At 38.1% G+C, this 10,566-nt stretch overlaps 1 pseudogene; it reads right to left on the bottom strand.

Annotated features, from left to right (window-relative positions):
* Positions 1–5,331: 5,331 nt before the first annotated feature.
* On the bottom strand, positions 5,332–10,497 carry LOC136306468 (E3 ubiquitin-protein ligase ZSWIM2-like; annotated as a pseudogene).
* Between the last annotated feature and the right edge of the window lie 69 nt (positions 10,498–10,566).

Genomic DNA, 10,566 nt, shown 5'->3' with positions numbered 1-10,566 from the left:
TGCCTCTCATGCCCTGGAGGGGTTATTTGTGGGGTGGTTGGAGGCCGTGGTGAGAAGGGGAATTTCCTTCTGAATTCCTCCATTCCTGGGAGGGGGGAGCAGCGTCAGAGGCTACATTTCCAGGTAAGCGCTGCGCCGACCTTGGGGTGAAGGGGGCCCTTGGGGTGAAGGGGGGCACGGGCAGAGGCGGCTGGGTGGGCCCCGGGCAGCAGGGGAAAGGGAAAAAAAAAGAAAAGAAAACACAGAAATCACAAAGGAAAAAATAAACTGGCAGTATTAAGTCATCATATATCAATAATCACACTAAATATAAATGAAATGAATTCACCAGTCAGAAGGCACAGAGTAGCTGGATGGGTTAAAAAAAAAAAAGACACAACTAAATGCTGCCTTCCTGAGACCCATCTCAGCCCAGAAATAAATCCAAGCATGTATAGTCAATTAATTTAAAGAAAGTAGCCAAGGATATATCTTAGGGAAAGAAGAGTTTCTTCAGTCAGTGGTGTTGGAAAACTGAACAGCAACATAAAAAAGAATGGAACTGGACCACTATATTATACCCTATACAAAAATCAGCCCTAAAATGGATTAAAGACTTAAATGTAAGACCTGAAACCATATAACTCCTAGAAGAAAACATAGTGGTAAGCCCCTTAATATCAGTCTTGGTCATAATTTTTTAGATTTGACACCAAAAGCAAAGGCAACAAAAGCAAAAATAAACAAGTGGGACTACATTATACTGAAAGTTTCTGCACAGTAAGGGAAGCCATCAACAAAGTGAAAAGGTAACCTATGAGATTTGAGAAAATATTTGCAAGTCATATAACTGAATGAGATTAATACCCAAAAATATATAAAGAACTCACACAATACAAGAAATAAAAAACAATTACAAAATGAGCAGAGCATATAAATATTTTTCCAAAGCAGACATACAGATGATCAACAGGTACATGAAAAGGTCCTCAATCTCACTAATCATCAGGAAAATGCAAATCAAAACCACAACGAGAGATCCCACACACCTGTTAGAATGGCTGTTATCAAAAAGACAAGAAATAAGAAGTTTTGGTGAGGATGTAGAGAAAAGGGAATCCCTCTGCACTATTGGTGGGATGATAAATTGGTACATCCAGTGCAGAAAATATAAATGTGCCTCAAAAAAACAAGAACTACATATGATTCAGCAAGTCTATTTCTTGGTGTTACCAGAAAGAAATGAAAACACTACTGCACCCCATGTTTACTGTAGTATTATTTACAATAGACGAGATATGAAAACAAACTAAGTGTCCAACAATGGGTGAGTGGATAAAGAAATTTTTTAATTTTTTTTTTTTTCTGTTGATTGTGTGAGTTATTTATACATTTTGGGTATTAGTCTCATTCAGATATATGATTTGAAAAAATATATATACATATTTATACACATATATACATATACAACATAAGTACATATAGTATATATACACACATATATACATATATAAATATATACTGGTATAAAGAATGAAAAAAAGAAATAAGACAGAAAAAGAAATACTATATGATCTCACTTATATGCAGAATCTATTTTTTTTTTTTGTATTTTTCTGAAGCTGGAAACGGGGAGGCAGTCAGACAGACTCCCCCATGCGCCCGACCAGGATCCACCCGGCACACCCACCAGGGAGTGATGCTCTGCCCATCCGGGGCGTCACTCTGTTGCAACCAGAACCACTCTAGTGCCTGAGGCAGAGGCCATGGAGCCATCCTCAGCACCCGGGCCATCTTTGCTCCAATGGAGCCTTGGCTGCGGGAGGGGAAGAGAGAGACAGAGAGGAAGGAGAGGGGAAGGGGTGGAGAAGCAGATGGGCGCTTCTCCTGTGTGCCGTGGCCAGGAATCAAACCCAGATTTCCACACGCCAGGCTGACGCTCTACCACTGAGCCAACCGGCCAGGGCCTATATGCAGAATCTAAAAAGAAAAAGTAATAAAAAGGCAGCTCATAGGGACAGAGAACAGATTGGTGATTGCCAAAGGTAGGGTTGGGGATGATCAAAATGGGTAATAGTCAAAAAGTACTACAGACTTTCAGGCCTGACCTTTGGTGGCGCAGTGGATAAAGCGTCGACCTGGAATGCTGAGGTCGCCGGTTCAAAACCCTATACTTGTCTGGTCAAGGCACATATGGACGTTGATGCTTCCTGCTCCTCCCTCCTTTCTCTCTCTCTCTCACTCTCACTCACTTTCCTCTCTAAAATGAAGAAATTAAAAAGAGTTTAAGAAAAGTACAAACTTTCAGTTGTAAAATATGGGGATGTAATGTACTACATGGTGACTATAGTTAATAATATTGTATATATTTGAAAGTTACTAAGAAAGTAGATCTCTAAAGTTCTCAGAACAAGGAAAAACTAGTAACTGTGTGGTGATGGATGTTAAGTAGATTTATTGTGGTGATCATTTTGCAATATATATATATATTCCAAGTCATTACGTTATACACCTGAAATACAAGGTTACATGTCAATTATAGTTCAGTAAATTTTTAAAAATTCATGGAAATACAGATTAGAACAATTTAGGTTTTCATGTTAGGATTTGAAGATTTTCCAGGATTCTTAGATCTTGATAGTGTTAAGGAAATGATTTCCCAGATCCTCCACCTTTTCTCAGAACTTCCTTCAAGCAGTCCTTGAAGTTTTACCAAATGAAGGCTAATGGACATCAACTCATTCTCTCTAGAAATGTTGTAAAGTTCCATGGCTGTCTCCCTAGCCCCTGCCCAGAGAACATTATTTGGGCAACATCCATTCACCAACAGATGCTACACTTCAAGGAACTGTAGTGACTTTTGGCATAGGGACAGGACAGAAAGAAGAAAATAAAACATTACTCAATAAAAAAAAGTGCTCTTTGTTAACATTAGTATATCTGAATACTATTCCTTCAGCCTGCTGATTCTGTCCTAGTCCCCTATCATTTTACAAAACCTTACTGAACAAAGGGACAATTGGAGAAAGCACAATTTTTTTTTTTTGTATTTTTCTGAAGCTGGAAACGGGGAGAGACAGTCACACAGACTCCCGCATGCGCCCTACGGGGATCCACCCGGCACGCCCACCAGGGGCGACGCTCTGCCCACCAGGGGGCGATGCTCTGCCCCTCCGGGGCGTCGCTCTGCCGAGACCAGAGCCACTCTAGCGCCTGGGGAAGAGGCCAAGGAGCCATCCCCAGCACCCGGGCCATCTTTGCTCCAATGGAGCCTTGGCTGCGGGAGGGGAAGAGAGAGACAGAGAGGAAGGGGGGGGTGGAGAAGCAAATGGGCGCTTCTCCTATGTGCCCTGGCCAGGAATCGAACCCAGGTCCCCCGCACGCCAGGCCAACGCTCTACCGCTGAGCAAACTGGCCAGGGCCGGAGAAAGCACAATTTAAAAACTACTTGCATGCAGGTCATGGCCAGTGCCTCACCGGATAGAGTGTTGACCTGGTATATGAACATTCCAGGTTTGATTCCCAGTCAGGGCACACTGGAGAAGCGACCATCTGCTTCTCCCCTCTTCTTCCCCTTCAATACCTTTTCTCCTCCCGCATCCAGTGGCTCATCTGGTTCAAGCATCAGCCCCCTGCACTAAAGAGTGCTGGCTTATCCAGCTTGAGTGTGGGGTCACTGGCTTGAGCATGGGATCATAGATATGATCCCATGGTTGAGCCCAGTATCTTACTCTTTTTTTTGTATGTGTACAACCCCTACAGTGTTACAGTCTATAGTAAAATTGGGAACTGAGGTGTATTTGTTTTGTATGTGTGACAGAGACAAATAGCCACTAAGAGCTGGTGTCTGTCAGGTCCATCACACCATAAAGTTGGTTGCTCCCAAAAGCAATTCATCATGATATGGAAATGGTATATTCAGACAGCATGAGCAGTATCAGAAAGCAAGATGCATGTGCAGAGAGCATAGATCGCCTTGTTATCTACGAAAGTTGGATAATGTTGAATTATTGCCCCTCCTTTGGCTAATACCTATGACTAGCTGACAGGGAAAAAAAAACCTAAGTTTGTTTCTGGGTGGGTCAGCTGAGTATGTGGGTGCAAATAAAAAATGGATGGCCAATTACCCTGCAACCTCACTAGGAGTGGCCTTAAAAGACAGTGGTGAGAGAAAATTCTTTGAATGGGTGGAGCTATTGTCTGTGCCTTCACTCATATGTCCTTCCACACCTAACTTACTTATCTGCAATTTTTCAGTTCATCTTTTTCTAGGCCTCTGACCAGCCTGCCGGTTGGTTCATTTACCACAGCCCTTGAGTCTATCATGTTAATCTCAGGCCATTTCTTCTTCCTCATAAAAAGGATGGTCTTTACTTTTAGAAATCAGGCACTTTTTGTAAAACTTATTTTGTTTAATAAATAACAAACCAAATAACTATTTAACTTCTCCCACACTGAGTCACCAATTCATATTTTCAACTCTTTCTGGGCAAAGCTTGTTCAGAAATTGTCTAGTGGTTGATATTTACTCTCCTTTTATAATCATGGGTGAAATATTTTGTGTATAGTATATACTATTGCAATAATAAAACTCAAATAATAATTGGAGAATTATCAAGTTTGACCAGTAAAAAAATAGTGTCTGTATCTTTCTTTTAACTGAAAAATAAATTTTACAGCATTATTTTTCCCTACCAGCATCCCAATTGATTGTTCTTTTATAGCTCTTTCTTACATTTTGCTTTCCAAAGCATTTTCTATCCTTTTTTGAATAATTCTTTTAAAAAGAAGAGCACAATATCTATTAGAAGGTAAATAATATTTGATTAATTGGAAAATTATTTTGCAGTTTCCTTAGCTTTACGTATTGCACACAAAAAAAGGCTGATAAAATCCTGATTGCTGAGAAATATACTGGCTCTCCATTTATATATCAGAAACCAGACCAACTTTCCATTCATTGTTAAAATGCAGTTCTAATTAACTCTGTTACTATTTCTGAACTACATTTTAAATTCTATTTCCTTAATTTAAGTAATAACAATTATTTTAATCAGTAAAATCAGATATAAAATTCTAAAAATCATTCATAATTCATAATATCCTGAAGATACTCATCAAGGTTACTAATGCTTTAAGTCTTATAAGGAGTAGTATAATTTCCCTTAAGTATAGTTATTCATAAACAAGTAGGCAAAATGACAACAGAATTATATATATATATATATATATATATATATATATATAATATATATTTGTTGATGGTATGTAGTGTTTTTTACATTCTTTAAATAAAACATTTATGCTCAATATCCAAATATTAAAAAATTCTGATGTTAGTCAAAAACATTTTCATAACTTAACTCCTTCCAGTATTAAAGATGGCTCAGGACTTTTTGTATTTAAAGGGTGAGCTATAGGTCTTCTTGATAGATGATGACATTTTTGTCTTATTTTCCCCATGCCATTATCATATCTCTTAGACAAACTAAGGTTAGTTGTACCCCAATTGACAATAAGAATTAAACCTTCTGGAAGTAATTGCTTTCCTGTTTTCCTCTCTTATTTTAGTACCAAGAATCTTCTTAAGATTGTGGTTAATATGTTGATAATCTTTGGCCATGTGGCTTTGACCAGTGTGGTATTTTTCAGTGGTACATGGGCTTTCCATTGCAGTGGGATATATAATCTGCTGAGCAATAGAAGGAAAGCATGTTTGAGATAATATTTTCCCAAAGGATCCAGTGGGTAAATCTTTTTTTTTCTTTCTTTCTTTTTTTTTTTTTTTTTACAGAGACAGAGAGTGAGTCAGAGAGAGGGACAGACAGGGACAGACAGACAGGAATGGAAAGAGATGAGAAGCATCAATCATTAGTTTTTCATTGCGCGTTGCAACACCTTAGTTGCTCATTGATTGCTCTCTCATATGTGCCTTGACCATGGGCCTTCAGCAGACCAAGTAACTCCTTGCTGGAGCCAGCGACCTTGGGCTCAAGCTGGCGGGCTTTTTGTTGTTGTTGTTGTTCAAACCAGATGAGCCTGCGCTCAAGCTGGCAACCTCGGGGTCTTGAACCTGGGTCCTCTGCATCCCAGTCCAATGCTCTATCCACTGTGCTACTGCCTGGTCAGGCAAATCTTTTTTTTTTTTTTAATTTTTGTTTTTTTGTGACAGAGTTAGACAGAGGGACAGATAGGGACAGACAGCCAGGAAGGGAGAGAGATGAGAAGCATCAATTCTTTGTTGCGGTTTCTTAATTGTTCATTGATTGTTTTTCTCATATGTGCCTTGATCGGGGGGCTACAGCAGACTGAGTGACTCCTTGCTCAAGCTGGTGAGCCTTGCTCAAACCAGATGAGCCTGTGCTCAAGCTAGTGACCTCAGGGTCTCGAACCTGGGTCTTCCGCGTCCCAGTCTGATACTCTATCCACTGTGCCACCGTCTGGTCAGGCTCCAGTGGGTAAATCTTGAAGATACCTAGGGAAATGTTGGCTAATCTTATATTCATAGATTAATTTTCTTGATTCTGGATCATCTAATTTGATAGAGTTTAGATCATCTATTATTGTTTCTGATAGGTATCTGTGGAACTTTGAAGTGTGTTCAATTTTGCAGAATTAAGTTGAGGGATGCTAGGTGCTAGGTAATATTCCAAGTCTTTTTTGTTTAAAGACTAATACAGTACCAGGAATAAACAGTCTTGATTCTTCCTGTTTTGACAGATGAGTGATGTCTGTGTTATAAAAAAAGTGATGTTCATGTCTATTCACTGCTTTCTCATTCCAGATTAAAGGATTATATATAATTTGTCCATCAATAGGGCATGAGTTGGATTTGTGGAATAACCAACTGTCGATACATTTCCTATGAAACTTAAAAAAAAGGTTGTATGTTAATCAGGAGTATAAGTATCTTGTTTATAATGTATATTATTTATGTAAAATTTCTTGTTTATTATTGTGGTACTATTAAAAATGAAAGGTAATTATAATTTATCAAGTTTTATGAAAATACTTTAAAGTGGTTCTCTTAAATATGTAATTGGTTATGGGTTATAAGTTTCTTGAAAATAAAATGGTAAAACTATTATAAATGTGGCATAACTTATAGTATTTAGGTATATTTTATTTTCATAAATATATGCCTATATTAGGATTTCCATTTTCAACATTAAAGTGGAAAGCTTTCTATGGATATTATGTATGTAATTTTGTTTAAAACTACTTATTCAAGCCATTGATTTTACTGTTTCTAATTAATGGAAATTATTAAATAATTTTAAAAAGTCATAACTTGAGTTGAAAATTGATCTGATAATAACATATAAAATAAATCACACTCTTGGGAAGAAAAACTATCAGACATTTCATGTAAGGATAACTCCATAGCTATATATGTTTATTGAAACAATTTCATTTCACCAATTTGTACTTCTTACTCCCTTCATCTTTTCACCTAGTCCCCCAAACTCCAACCTTCTGGCAACCATCAGTCTGTTCTCTGAATCTATGAGTATATTTCTATATTGGTAGTTACAATATTGTCACAGAAATGTAAAGTAGAGCATGGGGAATATAGTCAATTGTATTGTAATAACTATGTATGGTGTTAGGTGGGTACTGGAAATATTGAGGGGGAAGACATTTTGTAAAATATATGATTATCTAACCACTGTGCTGTACACCTGCAACTAATACAAAGTAAGACTGAATGTAAACTGTAACTGAAAAATAAAAATAAAAAAAGGAAACTTTTTTTTTTTTCAGAAAAAACCTGGTTACCAGCTACACAACGATCAAGCAACAATGATCACTGGCTTTGATTCCAGTGAGTTCATTTAAAATAATTAACTATTGCCGCGGACCAGCGCAGCTCCAAATAACGGTGCGGAATTAAGGAAACACACTTTGTCAGAACAAAACCGATGGGACCGGGAGGACTCTTCAAACTGCCTGGCAGTATCTGAGTGCCTCACAGCCCCAGTTCGCTTTATTATATGGACCTATGCAAATCAAGGACCCTGATACAAAGTTGTACATCAAAGGCTAAGACAGGAACTCTCCCAAGGCAAAAACAGTATACATTAGTGAATTTTACAAACATCTGAAAACAAAGAGTCAGAGGAAGGGCATGTATATTGCTTCCTGCAACCCAAGGGAGGAAGTGGAGTGGGTGCAAACACTCAGCATCAAAGCCAAATATGGAGATGGAAGGGGGAGAACTTAGCCCCCTGCCAAGCCTCGAATCTATAATGGCTTTTTGCCATTACCGGTCCACAACAAACTATGGCAAATTAAGTATATCTGTTTTACCCAGAGAATCATACACACACACAAAATTAAAAAGTTAGCATTCTATAAGCTTTTCCTTTTTAGAGTTAACTAATATAGATAAAAAGAATATAACTTAAACAGCCATTTTATCTTTCCTAGATAGTATATACAGAAATGAGTTCTAATCAACAGGAATCCATTCTGAAGGAGCAAAGCCCCCTTTTCAATAGTCACTACCTGCAGCTCTTTTACACATACTATTCAATTTGAACAACAAAAAGTGAAAGAACAGACTTTGTCACTTTATTTGGGAAAACTGGCCCTACAGGGAAAGCCAAAGTAAAATGATGTGACTTCTACTTTGTGAGAACATGGGAGCAGTCTTATATAAATATATTGACCGAGACAGAATGCCTTCAAACAAAGACAATACTCGTAGCCTGGAGCCAGCAGCTCACTATACTTTATGATCACTAAGCGAGGCAGTGACTTTACCATGTGTTTTGGTGTATAAACCTGGCTGCATGAGAATAAGCAGAAACATGAATATTCAACTGTGATTACACATCAGAAACTAATCAATAGCAACCTAATAACCTCCATGTACATAATGCACATATACCCAATGTTTATTTGAACTGAAGATAATAAATCATGTACATTATAAAGCTTAAAAAATCTATTGTATTGATCCTAAACAAGATGGATCCAACTTTAACATCAATTTCACAAAGAACAAAATTTACTTATTTATATAAATAAAAATGTAAATGTTCGTTTGTTCAAAATCTTAAATCTCTGAAAGTTCTCCACCAATTGCTTTGAAATTTGGACACATCATTGCATTCAAATATGCACATGGTTTTATGTTTTCATATACCTACTATTATATAGATGTCACACCTGTGACAGGTAAAAACATGTTTTTGAAAAACAGCACCATCTGTTGGATGTAAAAGCAACATGCTATACTAAATATTTTACGATTCCATTTCAATGTTATGGGAGAAATATAAATGGCACATGGCTGAAGATATTTTTCATTGACTATGCAAGGAAAATTCAAATATGAACATGGATTTCACAGCAGAAATCTACAATGAAGCATTGATAATGATTGAAGATTTGTGCTTAGAAATTGTGAACAAAGTTCTCAATCAATTGGGAATGCCATCACTGAATTGATCTGCTGCTGCTTTGTTTGATGTAGAATTGCATGGTGAACAAAATTACAACACGGGTGATCTTTTGTCATATGTGCAATTGTAAAGCCAGTAGCCGCGGCCACCATCACAACCACCTGGTCAATGCAGGTTTGCATTTGATTCGGACAGATGGTAATGAAATAATGGAGCCAAGAATTGGTGGGCCATTAGCTTTAATCCTAGCTTGCACCCAGTGGGCAAGAAATACACGCAGTGGGAAAACACTTCCTTTTCCAATCAGGGATCCCAAAGCCACTGACTTATCTGAGTTTCCTAGAATCAAAGTTTCTACCTCACCAGCCTTATTCACCTCTGTTCCCCATCTCCTTCTCTCTGCACAAACTCTGCACAAACTGGCTTCTCCTTCAGCAATCTGCCATTTTGACTGCTTCCCCTATCCTCCACGTGGCCTTTCTCTGCTCTCCTCCAGCATGGGAGTCTCCTAGAATGTAATCACTATTCCTCCTGGAATGATGTGATCTCTCTTCCTTTTTAAACCTTTTGGCACAAAAGCCCTCCCTCAACACATATTAACATAATCACGTCCATCCCAAGCAGGAAGGGCAACTAATATCACCTGGGCGATGGACTTCCACGTGGGCAGTGCCATCTTTAACAAAGTTAGCATAATATATTTTATCTGCCCAACACCAATCAAATATTCCTAAGCTAACTCTTGAGCAAAAAGGCATTTACGATTAAATAATGCAAACTGTCAATAATGGGGTTGGAGAAATCTTCTTAGATGCGCCAGGAGGAACTGGTAAAACGTTCCTAATTAGATTGATTCTGGCAGCAATTCGATCCCAAAATGACATAGCCTTAGCTCTTGCGTTGTCCGGAATAGCTGCGACATTGCTACCAGGTGGAAGAACTACTCATTCTGCTTTGAAATTGCCATTGAACATGCAATTCATTGAAACTCCCATGTGCAACATTTCCAAAGCATCTGGCATGGGAAAAGTATTGCAGAAATGCAAACTTATTGTTTAGGATGAATGCACAATGGTGCACAAACAATCACTCGAGGCTCTTGATCCATCATTGCAAGATTTGCATGGAAACATTAGACCATTTGGGAATGCATTAATATTGCTTGCAGGAGATTTCA

The sequence above is a fragment of the Saccopteryx bilineata genome, chromosome 5 (assembly GCF_036850765.1).
Source record: "Saccopteryx bilineata isolate mSacBil1 chromosome 5, mSacBil1_pri_phased_curated, whole genome shotgun sequence".
Lineage (NCBI taxonomy): Eukaryota > Metazoa > Chordata > Mammalia > Chiroptera > Emballonuridae > Saccopteryx > Saccopteryx bilineata.
Note: the sequence above shows the minus strand (reverse complement) of the source record. Positions and strands in the feature narration are given on the sequence as shown.